This window comes from Schistocerca nitens, chromosome 4, assembly GCF_023898315.1.
Source record: "Schistocerca nitens isolate TAMUIC-IGC-003100 chromosome 4, iqSchNite1.1, whole genome shotgun sequence".
Taxonomy (NCBI): Eukaryota; Metazoa; Arthropoda; class Insecta; order Orthoptera; family Acrididae; genus Schistocerca; species Schistocerca nitens.
Window position 1 is genome coordinate 719345936 of NC_064617.1, and position 16159 is coordinate 719362094.

Sequence of the window (16159 nt, forward strand, 5' to 3'; positions counted from 1 at the left end):
TAGTACTGCAGAAATCAGTCGCAGGCCCACGAACGCGCCCCCGTCATTTTGTCGCGCCGTCGCCGTGTTCGTGAGTACGCAGATGTGCTTCAAAGTGTTGGACAGAGCGAGCATTCATTTCTTGTTAAGAATCGCAATTCAATTCATTCGAGTGTGGCAAAAGCAGTGGTGCAGCGTTTTCCTTTCTTAAGATCTCGCAGCTGCTTGCAAGTATGTCCATCGTTTAAGACGACAGAAAAGTAGCGTCAGCGGTGCGTCAGTGGGAAGTCGGTGAAGTCGCCATTGGAGCCATAAGCCAGTAATTACGACACGCGAATCACTCAAACACCATGCAGCATGTACCACAATGCTCGGCCGAGGGACCGGGTAGCTCAGCCGGTAGAGCGCTAGACTTTCAACCAAAGGGTCCCGGGTTCAAACCCCCGTCCAGGCCAAAATTGATACACTGTCGTAACGGCTAATGTGCTGGCAACGGAAGCACTACAGAAACGAGTGAGGCCATGTCGTGTTCTTACGTCAGATTGCTTGAAAAGTTGCACTTGCCGAGAGACGCTTCTGCGACCGGCAGTCGTGGCCGAGTGGTTAAGGCGTCTGACTAGAAATCAGATTCCCTCTGGGAGCGTAGGCTCGAGTCCTACCGACTGCGTCCTTTGTTGTGTCAAGAGGTGAAGAACATCTCCAACGGAACCGTGAAATGAGCGAATACGTGGGAAACACTGCATTCGAGACGCTTGTGAATTTTACAATTGTCCAGTGAGTGTCGACAAAACACGTAGCTCCTCTGCTGAGACGTACAAACTGCTGCAATTTCACTTTACATCGTGTGTCAGCTTTCTTCGATAGTCTGTTACGACCCTAGCGTAATGAGTTTATAGACAGCAGTCAGACGACGTTTTAATAGTAACAGCTCCACGCAACGACTACCCAACAGTAAAGGACATGAGGCAATGTGTCAGTATGCCTAAAGGGAGGGGTGTTCAGGTAACGTGAGCCCGGATAGCTCAGTCGGTAGAGCATTAGGCTTTTAACCTAAGGGTCCAGGGTTCAAGTCCCTGTTCGGGCGGAAATTTTAATACCTTGGTAGCCGCACGTCTCGTAGCGGTGTAAGCACTACGGAAAAGAATGCTGCTACGCCGTTTCCTGGCACTGCAGTGCTTTAAACAGTAGCAGTTGCATGTGTCGGGAGGATCTTCCGCTACTGGCAGTCGTGGCCGAGTGGTTAAGGCGTCTGACTCGAAATCAGATTCCCTCTGGGAGCGTAGGTTCGAATCCTACCGGCTGCGTGTGATTTTGCGTAAAAACGAGCAGAAATTTTCGCACACATGTGACATGCGTGGGTGAAAGCGGATCCAAACCAGTGACACCATTCTCAACAAGACGGAAATTTATGTTTCAGAATACTGTTTCGCGACGGCCGCTGTCTGTTGCGGCTCTCGGTTTACCTCGCACGGACGCTAGTACTGCAGAAATCAGTCGCAGGCCCACGAACGCGCCCCCGTCATTTTGTCGCGCCGTCGCCGTGTTCGTGAGTACGCAGATGTGCTTCAAAGTGTTGGACAGAGCGAGCATTCATTTCTTGTTAAGAATCGCAATTCAATTCATTCGAGTGTGGCAAAAGCAGTGGTGCAGCGTTTTCCTTTCTTAAGATCTCGCAGCTGCTTGCAAGTATGTCCATCGTTTAAGACGACAGAAAAGTAGTCAGCGGTGCGTCAGTGGGAAGTCGGTGAAGTCGCCATTGGAGCCATAAGCCAGTAATTACGACACGCGAATCACTCAAACACCATGCAGCATGTACCACAATGCTCGGCCGAGGGACCGGGTAGCTCAGCCGGTAGAGCGCTAGACTTTCAACCAAAGGGTCCCGGGTTCAAACCCCCGTCCAGGCCAAAATTGATACACTGTCGTAACGGCTAATGTGCTGGCAACGGAAGCACTACAGAAACGAGTGAGGCCATGTCGTGTTCTTACGTCAGATTGCTTGAAAAGTTGCACTTGCCGAGAGACGCTTCTGCGACCGGCAGTCGTGGCCGAGTGGTTAAGGCGTCTGACTAGAAATCAGATTCCCTCTGGGAGCGTAGGTTCGAGTCCTACCGACTGCGTCCTTTGTTGTGTCAAGAGGTGAAGAACATCTCCAACGGAACCGTGAAATGAGCGAATACGTGGGAAACACTGCATTCGAGACGCTTGTGAATTTTACAATTGTCCAGTGAGTGTCGACAAAACACGTAGCTCCTCTGCTGAGACGTACAAACTGCTGCAATTTCACTTTACATCGTGTGTCAGCTTTCTTCGATAGTCTGTTACGACCCTAGCGTAATGAGTTTATAGACAGCAGTCAGACGACGTTTTAATAGTAACAGCTCCACGCAACGACTACCCAACAGTAAAGGACATGAGGCAATGTGTCAGTATGCCTAAAGGGAGGGGTGTTCAGGTAACGTGAGCCCGGATAGCTCAGTCGGTAGAGCATTAGGCTTTTAACCTAAGGGTCCAGGGTTCAAGTCCCTGTTCGGGCGGAAATTTTAATACCTTGGTAGCCGCACGTCTCGTAGCGGTGTAAGCACTACGGAAAAGAATGCTGCTACGCCGTTTCCTGGCACTGCAGTGCTTTAAACAGTAGCAGTTGCATGTGTCGGGAGGATCTTCCGCTACTGGCAGTCGTGGCCGAGTGGTTAAGGCGTCTGACTCGAAATCAGATTCCCTCTGGGAGCGTAGGTTCGAATCCTACCGGCTGCGTGTGATTTTGCGTAAAAACGAGCAGAAATTTTCGCACACATGTGACATGCGTGGGTGAAAGCGGATCCAAACCAGTGACACCATTCTCAACAAGACGGAAATTTATGTTTCAGAATACTGTTTCGCGACGGCCGCTGTCTGTTGCGGCTCTCGGTTTACCTCGCACGGACGCTAGTACTGCAGAAATCAGTCGCAGGCCCACGAACGCGCCCCCGTCATTTTGTCGCGCCGTCGCCGTGTTCGTGAGTACGCAGATGTGCTTCAAAGTGTTGGACAGAGCGAGCATTCATTTCTTGTTAAGAATCGCAATTCAATTCATTCGAGTGTGGCAAAAGCAGTGGTGCAGCGTTTTCCTTTCTTAAGATCTCGCAGCTGCTTGCAAGTATGTCCATCGTTTAAGACGACAGAAAAGTAGCGTCAGCGGTGCGTCAGTGGGAAGTCGGTGAAGTCGCCATTGGAGCCATAAGCCAGTAATTACGACACGCGAATCACTCAAACACCATGCAGCATGTACCACAATGCTCGGCCGAGGGACCGGGTAGCTCAGCCGGTAGAGCGCTAGACTTTCAACCAAAGGGTCCCGGGTTCAAACCCCCGTCCAGGCCAAAATTGATACACTGTCGTAACGGCTAATGTGCTGGCAACGGAAGCACTACAGAAACGAGTGAGGCCATGTCGTGTTCTTACGTCAGATTGCTTGAAAAGTTGCACTTGCCGAGAGACGCTTCTGCGACCGGCAGTCGTGGCCGAGTGGTTAAGGCGTCTGACTAGAAATCAGATTCCCTCTGGGAGCGTAGGTTCGAGTCCTACCGACTGCGTCCTTTGTTGTGTCAAGAGGTGAAGAACATCTCCAACGGAACCGTGAAATGAGCGAATACGTGGGAAACACTGCATTCGAGACGCTTGTGAATTTTACAATTGTCCAGTGAGTGTCGACAAAACACGTAGCTCCTCTGCTGAGACGTACAAACTGCTGCAATTTCACTTTACATCGTGTGTCAGCTTTCTTCGATAGTCTGTTACGACCCTAGCGTAATGAGTTTATAGACAGCAGTCAGACGACGTTTTAATAGTAACAGCTCCACGCAACGACTACCCAACAGTAAAGGACATGAGGCAATGTGTCAGTATGCCTAAAGGGAGGGGTGTTCAGGTAACGTGAGCCCGGATAGCTCAGTCGGTAGAGCATTAGGCTTTTAACCTAAGGGTCCAGGGTTCAAGTCCCTGTTCGGGCGGAAATTTTAATACCTTGGTAGCCGCACGTCTCGTAGCGGTGTAAGCACTACGGAAAAGAATGCTGCTACGCCGTTTCCTGGCACTGCAGTGCTTTAAACAGTAGCAGTTGCATGTGTCGGGAGGATCTTCCGCTACTGGCAGTCGTGGCCGAGTGGTTAAGGCGTCTGACTCGAAATCAGATTCCCTCTGGGAGCGTAGGTTCGAATCCTACCGGCTGCGTGTGATTTTGCGTAAAAACGAGCAGAAATTTTCGCACACATGTGACATGCGTGGGTGAAAGCGGATCCAAACCAGTGACACCATTCTCAACAAGACGGAAATTTATGTTTCAGAATACTGTTTCGCGACGGCCGCTGTCTGTTGCGGCTCTCGGTTTACCTCGCACGGACGCTAGTACTGCAGAAATCAGTCGCAGGCCCACGAACGCGCCCCCGTCATTTTGTCGCGCCGTCGCCGTGTTCGTGAGTACGCAGATGTGCTTCAAAGTGTTGGACAGAGCGAGCATTCATTTCTTGTTAAGAATCGCAATTCAATTCATTCGAGTGTGGCAAAAGCAGTGGTGCAGCGTTTTCCTTTCTTAAGATCTCGCAGCTGCTTGCAAGTATGTCCATCGTTTAAGACGACAGAAAAGTAGCGTCAGCGGTGCGTCAGTGGGAAGTCGGTGAAGTCGCCATTGGAGCCATAAGCCAGTAATTACGACACGCGAATCACTCAAACACCATGCAGCATGTACCACAATGCTCGGCCGAGGGACCGGGTAGCTCAGCCGGTAGAGCGCTAGACTTTCAACCAAAGGGTCCCGGGTTCAAACCCCCGTCCAGGCCAAAATTGATACACTGTCGTAACGGCTAATGTGCTGGCAACGGAAGCACTACAGAAACGAGTGAGGCCATGTCGTGTTCTTACGTCAGATTGCTTGAAAAGTTGCACTTGCCGAGAGACGCTTCTGCGACCGGCAGTCGTGGCCGAGTGGTTAAGGCGTCTGACTAGAAATCAGATTCCCTCTGGGAGCGTAGGTTCGAGTCCTACCGACTGCGTCCTTTGTTGTGTCAAGAGGTGAAGAACATCTCCAACGGAACCGTGAAATGAGCGAATACGTGGGAAACACTGCATTCGAGACGCTTGTGAATTTTACAATTGTCCAGTGAGTGTCGACAAAACACGTAGCTCCTCTGCTGAGACGTACAAACTGCTGCAATTTCACTTTACATCGTGTGTCAGCTTTCTTCGATAGTCTGTTACGACCCTAGCGTAATGAGTTTATAGACAGCAGTCAGACGACGTTTTAATAGTAACAGCTCCACGCAACGACTACCCAACAGTAAAGGACATGAGGCAATGTGTCAGTATGCCTAAAGGGAGGGGTGTTCAGGTAACGTGAGCCCGGATAGCTCAGTCGGTAGAGCATTAGGCTTTTAACCTAAGGGTCCAGGGTTCAAGTCCCTGTTCGGGCGGAAATTTTAATACCTTGGTAGCCGCACGTCTCGTAGCGGTGTAAGCACTACGGAAAAGAATGCTGCTACGCCGTTTCCTGGCACTGCAGTGCTTTAAACAGTAGCAGTTGCATGTGTCGGGAGGATCTTCCGCTACTGGCAGTCGTGGCCGAGTGGTTAAGGCGTCTGACTCGAAATCAGATTCCCTCTGGGAGCGTAGGTTCGAATCCTACCGGCTGCGTGTGATTTTGCGTAAAAACGAGCAGAAATTTTCGCACACATGTGACATGCGTGGGTGAAAGCGGATCCAAACCAGTGACACCATTCTCAACAAGACGGAAATTTATGTTTCAGAATACTGTTTCGCGACGGCCGCTGTCTGTTGCGGCTCTCGGTTTACCTCGCACGGACGCTAGTACTGCAGAAATCAGTCGCAGGCCCACGAACGCGCCCCCGTCATTTTGTCGCGCCGTCGCCGTGTTCGTGAGTACGCAGATGTGCTTCAAAGTGTTGGACAGAGCGAGCATTCATTTCTTGTTAAGAATCGCAATTCAATTCATTCGAGTGTGGCAAAAGCAGTGGTGCAGCGTTTTCCTTTCTTAAGATCTCGCAGCTGCTTGCAAGTATGTCCATCGTTTAAGACGACAGAAAAGTAGCGTCAGCGGTGCGTCAGTGGGAAGTCGGTGAAGTCGCCATTGGAGCCATAAGCCAGTAATTACGACACGCGAATCACTCAAACACCATGCAGCATGTACCACAATGCTCGGCCGAGGGACCGGGTAGCTCAGCCGGTAGAGCGCTAGACTTTCAACCAAAGGGTCCCGGGTTCAAACCCCCGTCCAGGCCAAAATTGATACACTGTCGTAACGGCTAATGTGCTGGCAACGGAAGCACTACAGAAACGAGTGAGGCCATGTCGTGTTCTTACGTCAGATTGCTTGAAAAGTTGCACTTGCCGAGAGACGCTTCTGCGACCGGCAGTCGTGGCCGAGTGGTTAAGGCGTCTGACTAGAAATCAGATTCCCTCTGGGAGCGTAGGTTCGAGTCCTACCGACTGCGTCCTTTGTTGTGTCAAGAGGTGAAGAACATCTCCAACGGAACCGTGAAATGAGCGAATACGTGGGAAACACTGCATTCGAGACGCTTGTGAATTTTACAATTGTCCAGTGAGTGTCGACAAAACACGTAGCTCCTCTGCTGAGACGTACAAACTGCTGCAATTTCACTTTACATCGTGTGTCAGCTTTCTTCGATAGTCTGTTACGACCCTAGCGTAATGAGTTTATAGACAGCAGTCAGACGACGTTTTAATAGTAACAGCTCCACGCAACGACTACCCAACAGTAAAGGACATGAGGCAATGTGTCAGTATGCCTAAAGGGAGGGGTGTTCAGGTAACGTGAGCCCGGATAGCTCAGTCGGTAGAGCATTAGGCTTTTAACCTAAGGGTCCAGGGTTCAAGTCCCTGTTCGGGCGGAAATTTTAATACCTTGGTAGCCGCACGTCTCGTAGCGGTGTAAGCACTACGGAAAAGAATGCTGCTACGCCGTTTCCTGGCACTGCAGTGCTTTAAACAGTAGCAGTTGCATGTGTCGGGAGGATCTTCCGCTACTGGCAGTCGTGGCCGAGTGGTTAAGGCGTCTGACTCGAAATCAGATTCCCTCTGGGAGCGTAGGTTCGAATCCTACCGGCTGCGTGTGATTTTGCGTAAAAACGAGCAGAAATTTTCGCACACATGTGACATGCGTGGGTGAAAGCGGATCCAAACCAGTGACACCATTCTCAACAAGACGGAAATTTATGTTTCAGAATACTGTTTCGCGACGGCCGCTGTCTGTTGCGGCTCTCGGTTTACCTCGCACGGACGCTAGTACTGCAGAAATCAGTCGCAGGCCCACGAACGCGCCCCCGTCATTTTGTCGCGCCGTCGCCGTGTTCGTGAGTACGCAGATGTGCTTCAAAGTGTTGGACAGAGCGAGCATTCATTTCTTGTTAAGAATCGCAATTCAATTCATTCGAGTGTGGCAAAAGCAGTGGTGCAGCGTTTTCCTTTCTTAAGATCTCGCAGCTGCTTGCAAGTATGTCCATCGTTTAAGACGACAGAAAAGTAGCGTCAGCGGTGCGTCAGTGGGAAGTCGGTGAAGTCGCCATTGGAGCCATAAGCCAGTAATTACGACACGCGAATCACTCAAACACCATGCAGCATGTACCACAATGCTCGGCCGAGGGACCGGGTAGCTCAGCCGGTAGAGCGCTAGACTTTCAACCAAAGGGTCCCGGGTTCAAACCCCCGTCCAGGCCAAAATTGATACACTGTCGTAACGGCTAATGTGCTGGCAACGGAAGCACTACAGAAACGAGTGAGGCCATGTCGTGTTCTTACGTCAGATTGCTTGAAAAGTTGCACTTGCCGAGAGACGCTTCTGCGACCGGCAGTCGTGGCCGAGTGGTTAAGGCGTCTGACTAGAAATCAGATTCCCTCTGGGAGCGTAGGTTCGAGTCCTACCGACTGCGTCCTTTGTTGTGTCAAGAGGTGAAGAACATCTCCAACGGAACCGTGAAATGAGCGAATACGTGGGAAACACTGCATTCGAGACGCTTGTGAATTTTACAATTGTCCAGTGAGTGTCGACAAAACACGTAGCTCCTCTGCTGAGACGTACAAACTGCTGCAATTTCACTTTACATCGTGTGTCAGCTTTCTTCGATAGTCTGTTACGACCCTAGCGTAATGAGTTTATAGACAGCAGTCAGACGACGTTTTAATAGTAACAGCTCCACGCAACGACTACCCAACAGTAAAGGACATGAGGCAATGTGTCAGTATGCCTAAAGGGAGGGGTGTTCAGGTAACGTGAGCCCGGATAGCTCAGTCGGTAGAGCATTAGGCTTTTAACCTAAGGGTCCAGGGTTCAAGTCCCTGTTCGGGCGGAAATTTTAATACCTTGGTAGCCGCACGTCTCGTAGCGGTGTAAGCACTACGGAAAAGAATGCTGCTACGCCGTTTCCTGGCACTGCAGTGCTTTAAACAGTAGCAGTTGCATGTGTCGGGAGGATCTTCCGCTACTGGCAGTCGTGGCCGAGTGGTTAAGGCGTCTGACTCGAAATCAGATTCCCTCTGGGAGCGTAGGTTCGAATCCTACCGGCTGCGTGTGATTTTGCGTAAAAACGAGCAGAAATTTTCGCACACATGTGACATGCGTGGGTGAAAGCGGATCCAAACCAGTGACACCATTCTCAACAAGACGGAAATTTATGTTTCAGAATACTGTTTCGCGACGGCCGCTGTCTGTTGCGGCTCTCGGTTTACCTCGCACGGACGCTAGTACTGCAGAAATCAGTCGCAGGCCCACGAACGCGCCCCCGTCATTTTGTCGCGCCGTCGCCGTGTTCGTGAGTACGCAGATGTGCTTCAAAGTGTTGGACAGAGCGAGCATTCATTTCTTGTTAAGAATCGCAATTCAATTCATTCGAGTGTGGCAAAAGCAGTGGTGCAGCGTTTTCCTTTCTTAAGATCTCGCAGCTGCTTGCAAGTATGTCCATCGTTTAAGACGACAGAAAAGTAGCGTCAGCGGTGCGTCAGTGGGAAGTCGGTGAAGTCGCCATTGGAGCCATAAGCCAGTAATTACGACACGCGAATCACTCAAACACCATGCAGCATGTACCACAATGCTCGGCCGAGGGACCGGGTAGCTCAGCCGGTAGAGCGCTAGACTTTCAACCAAAGGGTCCCGGGTTCAAACCCCCGTCCAGGCCAAAATTGATACACTGTCGTAACGGCTAATGTGCTGGCAACGGAAGCACTACAGAAACGAGTGAGGCCATGTCGTGTTCTTACGTCAGATTGCTTGAAAAGTTGCACTTGCCGAGAGACGCTTCTGCGACCGGCAGTCGTGGCCGAGTGGTTAAGGCGTCTGACTAGAAATCAGATTCCCTCTGGGAGCGTAGGTTCGAGTCCTACCGACTGCGTCCTTTGTTGTGTCAAGAGGTGAAGAACATCTCCAACGGAACCGTGAAATGAGCGAATACGTGGGAAACACTGCATTCGAGACGCTTGTGAATTTTACAATTGTCCAGTGAGTGTCGACAAAACACGTAGCTCCTCTGCTGAGACGTACAAACTGCTGCAATTTCACTTTACATCGTGTGTCAGCTTTCTTCGATAGTCTGTTACGACCCTAGCGTAATGAGTTTATAGACAGCAGTCAGACGACGTTTTAATAGTAACAGCTCCACGCAACGACTACCCAACAGTAAAGGACATGAGGCAATGTGTCAGTATGCCTAAAGGGAGGGGTGTTCAGGTAACGTGAGCCCGGATAGCTCAGTCGGTAGAGCATTAGGCTTTTAACCTAAGGGTCCAGGGTTCAAGTCCCTGTTCGGGCGGAAATTTTAATACCTTGGTAGCCGCACGTCTCGTAGCGGTGTAAGCACTACGGAAAAGAATGCTGCTACGCCGTTTCCTGGCACTGCAGTGCTTTAAACAGTAGCAGTTGCATGTGTCGGGAGGATCTTCCGCTACTGGCAGTCGTGGCCGAGTGGTTAAGGCGTCTGACTCGAAATCAGATTCCCTCTGGGAGCGTAGGTTCGAATCCTACCGGCTGCGTGTGATTTTGCGTAAAAACGAGCAGAAATTTTCGCACACATGTGACATGCGTGGGTGAAAGCGGATCCAAACCAGTGACACCATTCTCAACAAGACGGAAATTTATGTTTCAGAATACTGTTTCGCGACGGCCGCTGTCTGTTGCGGCTCTCGGTTTACCTCGCACGGACGCTAGTACTGCAGAAATCAGTCGCAGGCCCACGAACGCGCCCCCGTCATTTTGTCGCGCCGTCGCCGTGTTCGTGAGTACGCAGATGTGCTTCAAAGTGTTGGACAGAGCGAGCATTCATTTCTTGTTAAGAATCGCAATTCAATTCATTCGAGTGTGGCAAAAGCAGTGGTGCAGCGTTTTCCTTTCTTAAGATCTCGCAGCTGCTTGCAAGTATGTCCATCGTTTAAGACGACAGAAAAGTAGCGTCAGCGGTGCGTCAGTGGGAAGTCGGTGAAGTCGCCATTGGAGCCATAAGCCAGTAATTACGACACGCGAATCACTCAAACACCATGCAGCATGTACCACAATGCTCGGCCGAGGGACCGGGTAGCTCAGCCGGTAGAGCGCTAGACTTTCAACCAAAGGGTCCCGGGTTCAAACCCCCGTCCAGGCCAAAATTGATACACTGTCGTAACGGCTAATGTGCTGGCAACGGAAGCACTACAGAAACGAGTGAGGCCATGTCGTGTTCTTACGTCAGATTGCTTGAAAAGTTGCACTTGCCGAGAGACGCTTCTGCGACCGGCAGTCGTGGCCGAGTGGTTAAGGCGTCTGACTAGAAATCAGATTCCCTCTGGGAGCGTAGGTTCGAGTCCTACCGACTGCGTCCTTTGTTGTGTCAAGAGGTGAAGAACATCTCCAACGGAACCGTGAAATGAGCGAATACGTGGGAAACACTGCATTCGAGACGCTTGTGAATTTTACAATTGTCCAGTGAGTGTCGACAAAACACGTAGCTCCTCTGCTGAGACGTACAAACTGCTGCAATTTCACTTTACATCGTGTGTCAGCTTTCTTCGATAGTCTGTTACGACCCTAGCGTAATGAGTTTATAGACAGCAGTCAGACGACGTTTTAATAGTAACAGCTCCACGCAACGACTACCCAACAGTAAAGGACATGAGGCAATGTGTCAGTATGCCTAAAGGGAGGGGTGTTCAGGTAACGTGAGCCCGGATAGCTCAGTCGGTAGAGCATTAGGCTTTTAACCTAAGGGTCCAGGGTTCAAGTCCCTGTTCGGGCGGAAATTTTAATACCTTGGTAGCCGCACGTCTCGTAGCGGTGTAAGCACTACGGAAAAGAATGCTGCTACGCCGTTTCCTGGCACTGCAGTGCTTTAAACAGTAGCAGTTGCATGTGTCGGGAGGATCTTCCGCTACTGGCAGTCGTGGCCGAGTGGTTAAGGCGTCTGACTCGAAATCAGATTCCCTCTGGGAGCGTAGGTTCGAATCCTACCGGCTGCGTGTGATTTTGCGTAAAAACGAGCAGAAATTTTCGCACACATGTGACATGCGTGGGTGAAAGCGGATCCAAACCAGTGACACCATTCTCAACAAGACGGAAATTTATGTTTCAGAATACTGTTTCGCGACGGCCGCTGTCTGTTGCGGCTCTCGGTTTACCTCGCACGGACGCTAGTACTGCAGAAATCAGTCGCAGGCCCACGAACGCGCCCCCGTCATTTTGTCGCGCCGTCGCCGTGTTCGTGAGTACGCAGATGTGCTTCAAAGTGTTGGACAGAGCGAGCATTCATTTCTTGTTAAGAATCGCAATTCAATTCATTCGAGTGTGGCAAAAGCAGTGGTGCAGCGTTTTCCTTTCTTAAGATCTCGCAGCTGCTTGCAAGTATGTCCATCGTTTAAGACGACAGAAAAGTAGCGTCAGCGGTGCGTCAGTGGGAAGTCGGTGAAGTCGCCATTGGAGCCATAAGCCAGTAATTACGACACGCGAATCACTCAAACACCATGCAGCATGTACCACAATGCTCGGCCGAGGGACCGGGTAGCTCAGCCGGTAGAGCGCTAGACTTTCAACCAAAGGGTCCCGGGTTCAAACCCCCGTCCAGGCCAAAATTGATACACTGTCGTAACGGCTAATGTGCTGGCAACGGAAGCACTACAGAAACGAGTGAGGCCATGTCGTGTTCTTACGTCAGATTGCTTGAAAAGTTGCACTTGCCGAGAGACGCTTCTGCGACCGGCAGTCGTGGCCGAGTGGTTAAGGCGTCTGACTAGAAATCAGATTCCCTCTGGGAGCGTAGGTTCGAGTCCTACCGACTGCGTCCTTTGTTGTGTCAAGAGGTGAAGAACATCTCCAACGGAACCGTGAAATGAGCGAATACGTGGGAAACACTGCATTCGAGACGCTTGTGAATTTTACAATTGTCCAGTGAGTGTCGACAAAACACGTAGCTCCTCTGCTGAGACGTACAAACTGCTGCAATTTCACTTTACATCGTGTGTCAGCTTTCTTCGATAGTCTGTTACGACCCTAGCGTAATGAGTTTATAGACAGCAGTCAGACGACGTTTTAATAGTAACAGCTCCACGCAACGACTACCCAACAGTAAAGGACATGAGGCAATGTGTCAGTATGCCTAAAGGGAGGGGTGTTCAGGTAACGTGAGCCCGGATAGCTCAGTCGGTAGAGCATTAGGCTTTTAACCTAAGGGTCCAGGGTTCAAGTCCCTGTTCGGGCGGAAATTTTAATACCTTGGTAGCCGCACGTCTCGTAGCGGTGTAAGCACTACGGAAAAGAATGCTGCTACGCCGTTTCCTGGCACTGCAGTGCTTTAAACAGTAGCAGTTGCATGTGTCGGGAGGATCTTCCGCTACTGGCAGTCGTGGCCGAGTGGTTAAGGCGTCTGACTCGAAATCAGATTCCCTCTGGGAGCGTAGGTTCGAATCCTACCGGCTGCGTGTGATTTTGCGTAAAAACGAGCAGAAATTTTCGCACACATGTGACATGCGTGGGTGAAAGCGGATCCAAACCAGTGACACCATTCTCAACAAGACGGAAATTTATGTTTCAGAATACTGTTTCGCGACGGCCGCTGTCTGTTGCGGCTCTCGGTTTACCTCGCACGGACGCTAGTACTGCAGAAATCAGTCGCAGGCCCACGAACGCGCCCCCGTCATTTTGTCGCGCCGTCGCCGTGTTCGTGAGTACGCAGATGTGCTTCAAAGTGTTGGACAGAGCGAGCATTCATTTCTTGTTAAGAATCGCAATTCAATTCATTCGAGTGTGGCAAAAGCAGTGGTGCAGCGTTTTCCTTTCTTAAGATCTCGCAGCTGCTTGCAAGTATGTCCATCGTTTAAGACGACAGAAAAGTAGCGTCAGCGGTGCGTCAGTGGGAAGTCGGTGAAGTCGCCATTGGAGCCATAAGCCAGTAATTACGACACGCGAATCACTCAAACACCATGCAGCATGTACCACAATGCTCGGCCGAGGGACCGGGTAGCTCAGCCGGTAGAGCGCTAGACTTTCAACCAAAGGGTCCCGGGTTCAAACCCCCGTCCAGGCCAAAATTGATACACTGTCGTAACGGCTAATGTGCTGGCAACGGAAGCACTACAGAAACGAGTGAGGCCATGTCGTGTTCTTACGTCAGATTGCTTGAAAAGTTGCACTTGCCGAGAGACGCTTCTGCGACCGGCAGTCGTGGCCGAGTGGTTAAGGCGTCTGACTAGAAATCAGATTCCCTCTGGGAGCGTAGGTTCGAGTCCTACCGACTGCGTCCTTTGTTGTGTCAAGAGGTGAAGAACATCTCCAACGGAACCGTGAAATGAGCGAATACGTGGGAAACACTGCATTCGAGACGCTTGTGAATTTTACAATTGTCCAGTGAGTGTCGACAAAACACGTAGCTCCTCTGCTGAGACGTACAAACTGCTGCAATTTCACTTTACATCGTGTGTCAGCTTTCTTCGATAGTCTGTTACGACCCTAGCGTAATGAGTTTATAGACAGCAGTCAGACGACGTTTTAATAGTAACAGCTCCACGCAACGACTACCCAACAGTAAAGGACATGAGGCAATGTGTCAGTATGCCTAAAGGGAGGGGTGTTCAGGTAACGTGAGCCCGGATAGCTCAGTCGGTAGAGCATTAGGCTTTTAACCTAAGGGTCCAGGGTTCAAGTCCCTGTTCGGGCGGAAATTTTAATACCTTGGTAGCCGCACGTCTCGTAGCGGTGTAAGCACTACGGAAAAGAATGCTGCTACGCCGTTTCCTGGCACTGCAGTGCTTTAAACAGTAGCAGTTGCATGTGTCGGGAGGATCTTCCGCTACTGGCAGTCGTGGCCGAGTGGTTAAGGCGTCTGACTCGAAATCAGATTCCCTCTGGGAGCGTAGGTTCGAATCCTACCGGCTGCGTGTGATTTTGCGTAAAAACGAGCAGAAATTTTCGCACACATGTGACATGCGTGGGTGAAAGCGGATCCAAACCAGTGACACCATTCTCAACAAGACGGAAATTTATGTTTCAGAATACTGTTTCGCGACGGCCGCTGTCTGTTGCGGCTCTCGGTTTACCTCGCACGGACGCTAGTACTGCAGAAATCAGTCGCAGGCCCACGAACGCGCCCCCGTCATTTTGTCGCGCCGTCGCCGTGTTCGTGAGTACGCAGATGTGCTTCAAAGTGTTGGACAGAGCGAGCATTCATTTCTTGTTAAGAATCGCAATTCAATTCATTCGAGTGTGGCAAAAGCAGTGGTGCAGCGTTTTCCTTTCTTAAGATCTCGCAGCTGCTTGCAAGTATGTCCATCGTTTAAGACGACAGAAAAGTAGCGTCAGCGGTGCGTCAGTGGGAAGTCGGTGAAGTCGCCATTGGAGCCATAAGCCAGTAATTACGACACGCGAATCACTCAAACACCATGCAGCATGTACCACAATGCTCGGCCGAGGGACCGGGTAGCTCAGCCGGTAGAGCGCTAGACTTTCAACCAAAGGGTCCCGGGTTCAAACCCCCGTCCAGGCCAAAATTGATACACTGTCGTAACGGCTAATGTGCTGGCAACGGAAGCACTACAGAAACGAGTGAGGCCATGTCGTGTTCTTACGTCAGATTGCTTGAAAAGTTGCACTTGCCGAGAGACGCTTCTGCGACCGGCAGTCGTGGCCGAGTGGTTAAGGCGTCTGACTAGAAATCAGATTCCCTCTGGGAGCGTAGGTTCGAGTCCTACCGACTGCGTCCTTTGTTGTGTCAAGAGGTGAAGAACATCTCCAACGGAACCGTGAAATGAGCGAATACGTGGGAAACACTGCATTCGAGACGCTTGTGAATTTTACAATTGTCCAGTGAGTGTCGACAAAACACGTAGCTCCTCTGCTGAGACGTACAAACTGCTGCAATTTCACTTTACATCGTGTGTCAGCTTTCTTCGATAGTCTGTTACGACCCTAGCGTAATGAGTTTATAGACAGCAGTCAGACGACGTTTTAATAGTAACAGCTCCACGCAACGACTACCCAACAGTAAAGGACATGAGGCAATGTGTCAGTATGCCTAAAGGGAGGGGTGTTCAGGTAACGTGAGCCCGGATAGCTCAGTCGGTAGAGCATTAGGCTTTTAACCTAAGGGTCCAGGGTTCAAGTCCCTGTTCGGGCGGAAATTTTAATACCTTGGTAGCCGCACGTCTCGTAGCGGTGTAAGCACTACGGAAAAGAATGCTGCTACGCCGTTTCCTGGCACTGCAGTGCTTTAAACAGTAGCAGTTGCATGTGTCGGGAGGATCTTCCGCTACTGGCAGTCGTGGCCGAGTGGTTAAGGCGTCTGACTCGAAATCAGATTCCCTCTGGGAGCGTAGGTTCGAATCCTACCGGCTGCGTGTGATTTTGCGTAAAAACGAGCAGAAATTTTCGCACACATGTGACATGCGTGGGTGAAAGCGGATCCAAACCAGTGACACCATTCTCAACAAGACGGAAATTTATGTTTCAGAATACTGTTTCGCGACGGCCGCTGTCTGTTGCGGCTCTCGGTTTACCTCGCACGGACGCTAGTACTGCAGAAATCAGTCGCAGGCCCACGAACGCGCCCCCGTCATTTTGTCGCGCCGTCGCCGTGTTCGTGAGTACGCAGATGTGCTTCAAAGTGTTGGACAGAGCGAGCATTCATTTCTTGTTAAGAATCGCAATTCAATTCATTCGAGTGTG

The 16159-nt window shown here is 50.7% G+C and overlaps 33 non-coding genes across 33 annotated transcripts; all 33 read left to right on the forward strand.

The window, feature by feature from the left end:
- The first annotated feature begins 564 nt into the window (after positions 1 to 564).
- On the forward strand, positions 565 to 646 carry Trnas-aga (transfer RNA serine (anticodon AGA)). Its single transcript has one exon. It is a non-coding gene; the product is annotated as a tRNA-Ser (tRNA).
- Positions 647 to 990: 344 nt separating this feature from the next.
- Positions 991 to 1063, forward strand: Trnak-uuu (transfer RNA lysine (anticodon UUU)). The gene has a single exon. It is a non-coding gene; the product is annotated as a tRNA-Lys (tRNA).
- Positions 1064 to 1201: 138 nt separating this feature from the next.
- Trnas-cga (transfer RNA serine (anticodon CGA)) lies at positions 1202 to 1283 on the forward strand. The gene has a single exon. It is a non-coding gene; the product is annotated as a tRNA-Ser (tRNA).
- A 734-nt stretch (positions 1284 to 2017) lies between these two features.
- On the forward strand, positions 2018 to 2099 carry Trnas-aga (transfer RNA serine (anticodon AGA)). The gene has a single exon. It is a non-coding gene; the product is annotated as a tRNA-Ser (tRNA).
- Positions 2100 to 2443: 344 nt separating this feature from the next.
- On the forward strand, positions 2444 to 2516 carry Trnak-uuu (transfer RNA lysine (anticodon UUU)). Its single transcript has one exon. It is a non-coding gene; the product is annotated as a tRNA-Lys (tRNA).
- Positions 2517 to 2654: 138 nt separating this feature from the next.
- Positions 2655 to 2736, forward strand: Trnas-cga (transfer RNA serine (anticodon CGA)). The gene has a single exon. It is a non-coding gene; the product is annotated as a tRNA-Ser (tRNA).
- A 736-nt stretch (positions 2737 to 3472) lies between these two features.
- Trnas-aga (transfer RNA serine (anticodon AGA)) lies at positions 3473 to 3554 on the forward strand. Its single transcript has one exon. It is a non-coding gene; the product is annotated as a tRNA-Ser (tRNA).
- Positions 3555 to 3898: 344 nt separating this feature from the next.
- On the forward strand, positions 3899 to 3971 carry Trnak-uuu (transfer RNA lysine (anticodon UUU)). Its single transcript has one exon. It is a non-coding gene; the product is annotated as a tRNA-Lys (tRNA).
- Positions 3972 to 4109: 138 nt separating this feature from the next.
- Positions 4110 to 4191, forward strand: Trnas-cga (transfer RNA serine (anticodon CGA)). Its single transcript has one exon. It is a non-coding gene; the product is annotated as a tRNA-Ser (tRNA).
- A 736-nt stretch (positions 4192 to 4927) lies between these two features.
- Positions 4928 to 5009, forward strand: Trnas-aga (transfer RNA serine (anticodon AGA)). Its single transcript has one exon. It is a non-coding gene; the product is annotated as a tRNA-Ser (tRNA).
- Positions 5010 to 5353: 344 nt separating this feature from the next.
- Trnak-uuu (transfer RNA lysine (anticodon UUU)) lies at positions 5354 to 5426 on the forward strand. Its single transcript has one exon. It is a non-coding gene; the product is annotated as a tRNA-Lys (tRNA).
- Positions 5427 to 5564: 138 nt separating this feature from the next.
- Positions 5565 to 5646, forward strand: Trnas-cga (transfer RNA serine (anticodon CGA)). The gene has a single exon. It is a non-coding gene; the product is annotated as a tRNA-Ser (tRNA).
- Positions 5647 to 6382: 736 nt separating this feature from the next.
- Positions 6383 to 6464, forward strand: Trnas-aga (transfer RNA serine (anticodon AGA)). Its single transcript has one exon. It is a non-coding gene; the product is annotated as a tRNA-Ser (tRNA).
- A 344-nt stretch (positions 6465 to 6808) lies between these two features.
- Trnak-uuu (transfer RNA lysine (anticodon UUU)) lies at positions 6809 to 6881 on the forward strand. Its single transcript has one exon. It is a non-coding gene; the product is annotated as a tRNA-Lys (tRNA).
- A 138-nt stretch (positions 6882 to 7019) lies between these two features.
- Trnas-cga (transfer RNA serine (anticodon CGA)) lies at positions 7020 to 7101 on the forward strand. Its single transcript has one exon. It is a non-coding gene; the product is annotated as a tRNA-Ser (tRNA).
- Positions 7102 to 7837: 736 nt separating this feature from the next.
- On the forward strand, positions 7838 to 7919 carry Trnas-aga (transfer RNA serine (anticodon AGA)). The gene has a single exon. It is a non-coding gene; the product is annotated as a tRNA-Ser (tRNA).
- A 344-nt stretch (positions 7920 to 8263) lies between these two features.
- Trnak-uuu (transfer RNA lysine (anticodon UUU)) lies at positions 8264 to 8336 on the forward strand. Its single transcript has one exon. It is a non-coding gene; the product is annotated as a tRNA-Lys (tRNA).
- A 138-nt stretch (positions 8337 to 8474) lies between these two features.
- Trnas-cga (transfer RNA serine (anticodon CGA)) lies at positions 8475 to 8556 on the forward strand. The gene has a single exon. It is a non-coding gene; the product is annotated as a tRNA-Ser (tRNA).
- A 736-nt stretch (positions 8557 to 9292) lies between these two features.
- Positions 9293 to 9374, forward strand: Trnas-aga (transfer RNA serine (anticodon AGA)). The gene has a single exon. It is a non-coding gene; the product is annotated as a tRNA-Ser (tRNA).
- A 344-nt stretch (positions 9375 to 9718) lies between these two features.
- On the forward strand, positions 9719 to 9791 carry Trnak-uuu (transfer RNA lysine (anticodon UUU)). The gene has a single exon. It is a non-coding gene; the product is annotated as a tRNA-Lys (tRNA).
- A 138-nt stretch (positions 9792 to 9929) lies between these two features.
- Trnas-cga (transfer RNA serine (anticodon CGA)) lies at positions 9930 to 10011 on the forward strand. Its single transcript has one exon. It is a non-coding gene; the product is annotated as a tRNA-Ser (tRNA).
- Positions 10012 to 10747: 736 nt separating this feature from the next.
- On the forward strand, positions 10748 to 10829 carry Trnas-aga (transfer RNA serine (anticodon AGA)). Its single transcript has one exon. It is a non-coding gene; the product is annotated as a tRNA-Ser (tRNA).
- Positions 10830 to 11173: 344 nt separating this feature from the next.
- On the forward strand, positions 11174 to 11246 carry Trnak-uuu (transfer RNA lysine (anticodon UUU)). The gene has a single exon. It is a non-coding gene; the product is annotated as a tRNA-Lys (tRNA).
- A 138-nt stretch (positions 11247 to 11384) lies between these two features.
- On the forward strand, positions 11385 to 11466 carry Trnas-cga (transfer RNA serine (anticodon CGA)). Its single transcript has one exon. It is a non-coding gene; the product is annotated as a tRNA-Ser (tRNA).
- A 736-nt stretch (positions 11467 to 12202) lies between these two features.
- On the forward strand, positions 12203 to 12284 carry Trnas-aga (transfer RNA serine (anticodon AGA)). Its single transcript has one exon. It is a non-coding gene; the product is annotated as a tRNA-Ser (tRNA).
- Positions 12285 to 12628: 344 nt separating this feature from the next.
- On the forward strand, positions 12629 to 12701 carry Trnak-uuu (transfer RNA lysine (anticodon UUU)). The gene has a single exon. It is a non-coding gene; the product is annotated as a tRNA-Lys (tRNA).
- Positions 12702 to 12839: 138 nt separating this feature from the next.
- On the forward strand, positions 12840 to 12921 carry Trnas-cga (transfer RNA serine (anticodon CGA)). Its single transcript has one exon. It is a non-coding gene; the product is annotated as a tRNA-Ser (tRNA).
- A 736-nt stretch (positions 12922 to 13657) lies between these two features.
- On the forward strand, positions 13658 to 13739 carry Trnas-aga (transfer RNA serine (anticodon AGA)). The gene has a single exon. It is a non-coding gene; the product is annotated as a tRNA-Ser (tRNA).
- A 344-nt stretch (positions 13740 to 14083) lies between these two features.
- Trnak-uuu (transfer RNA lysine (anticodon UUU)) lies at positions 14084 to 14156 on the forward strand. The gene has a single exon. It is a non-coding gene; the product is annotated as a tRNA-Lys (tRNA).
- A 138-nt stretch (positions 14157 to 14294) lies between these two features.
- Positions 14295 to 14376, forward strand: Trnas-cga (transfer RNA serine (anticodon CGA)). Its single transcript has one exon. It is a non-coding gene; the product is annotated as a tRNA-Ser (tRNA).
- Positions 14377 to 15112: 736 nt separating this feature from the next.
- Positions 15113 to 15194, forward strand: Trnas-aga (transfer RNA serine (anticodon AGA)). The gene has a single exon. It is a non-coding gene; the product is annotated as a tRNA-Ser (tRNA).
- A 344-nt stretch (positions 15195 to 15538) lies between these two features.
- Positions 15539 to 15611, forward strand: Trnak-uuu (transfer RNA lysine (anticodon UUU)). Its single transcript has one exon. It is a non-coding gene; the product is annotated as a tRNA-Lys (tRNA).
- Positions 15612 to 15749: 138 nt separating this feature from the next.
- On the forward strand, positions 15750 to 15831 carry Trnas-cga (transfer RNA serine (anticodon CGA)). Its single transcript has one exon. It is a non-coding gene; the product is annotated as a tRNA-Ser (tRNA).
- Positions 15832 to 16159: the final 328 nt, after the last annotated feature.